This window comes from Mandrillus leucophaeus, unplaced genomic scaffold (assembly GCF_000951045.1).
Source record: "Mandrillus leucophaeus isolate KB7577 unplaced genomic scaffold, Mleu.le_1.0 Scaffold153, whole genome shotgun sequence".
NCBI lineage: Eukaryota > Metazoa > Chordata > Mammalia > Primates > Cercopithecidae > Mandrillus > Mandrillus leucophaeus.
Genome location: NW_012101510.1, coordinates 635,902 through 636,959, shown reverse-complemented (window position 1 = coordinate 636,959; position 1,058 = coordinate 635,902).

The window sequence follows — 1,058 nt, the reverse complement described above, 5'->3', positions numbered from 1 at the left end:
GCCTGGCTAATTTTTGTATTTTTAGTAGAGATGGGGTTTCTCCATGTTGGTCAGGCTGCTCTCAAACTCCAGACCTCAGGTGATCTGCCCGCCTTGGCCTCCCAAAGTGCTGGGATTACAGGTATGAGCCACAGTACCCAGCCTGTATTATATTTTTAATACAGGGAATACACTGTTAGTGATAAAGAAGCCCTCTTTATACTTCTTTGTAGTGCTTCCTGTACTTCCTCTTACCTTCCCCTTATCCCCGAGGCAACCACATGCATTTGTTGGTTTCCTTCCTGTTAATGTGTTCATATTAAACATTATATGTAGAACATATGTATGCACACACACATAATAAACACATGTGCATACATGTATGCATATACATATATGATATTGTTTTAAAACATAAAAGATATATTGTAGGCTTCTTTTTGCTGTTCCTGAAATAGCTCATGAAAAATAAAAGAAAATATAAAATATCATAGAATTCTTTTGGCAACTTGCATTTTTCTACTCAATGCATTTTTGAAAATGAGGCATGTTTGACAAACATCTGTTTTTACTTTACCTTTGAATAATATTCCATTATACGTACACACTGAATTTTATTTAAGTACCCTATGTATGGACATTCTGTGTCCATTTTATACTATTATAAATAATACTCGATTATCCCCATACGTATCCCTTGGCATACATCTCTGAAAATCCTCCTTTAGTTTATGTAACTAAAGGATATGTTCATTTTTCAACTTTAATAGATATTGCCAATAGCTCTCCAAAGTGGAAACGGGGCCAGCTGTGGTGGCTCATGCCTGTAATCCCAGCATTTTGGAAGGCTGAGGCAAGAGGATCGCTTGAGTCCAGGAGTTCAAGACCAGCGTGAGCATGTAGCGACACCCCATCTCTAAAGAAAAAGAAAAAAAACCTAAAACACATAAAAAAGTGAAAACAGCACTCCCACCAGCGCTGCATAAGACTTCTATTTTCTCAGGCCGGGCGCGGTGGCTCATGCCTGTGATCCCAGCATTCTGCGAGGCGGAGAGGGGAGGACTGCTTGAAGCCAGGAG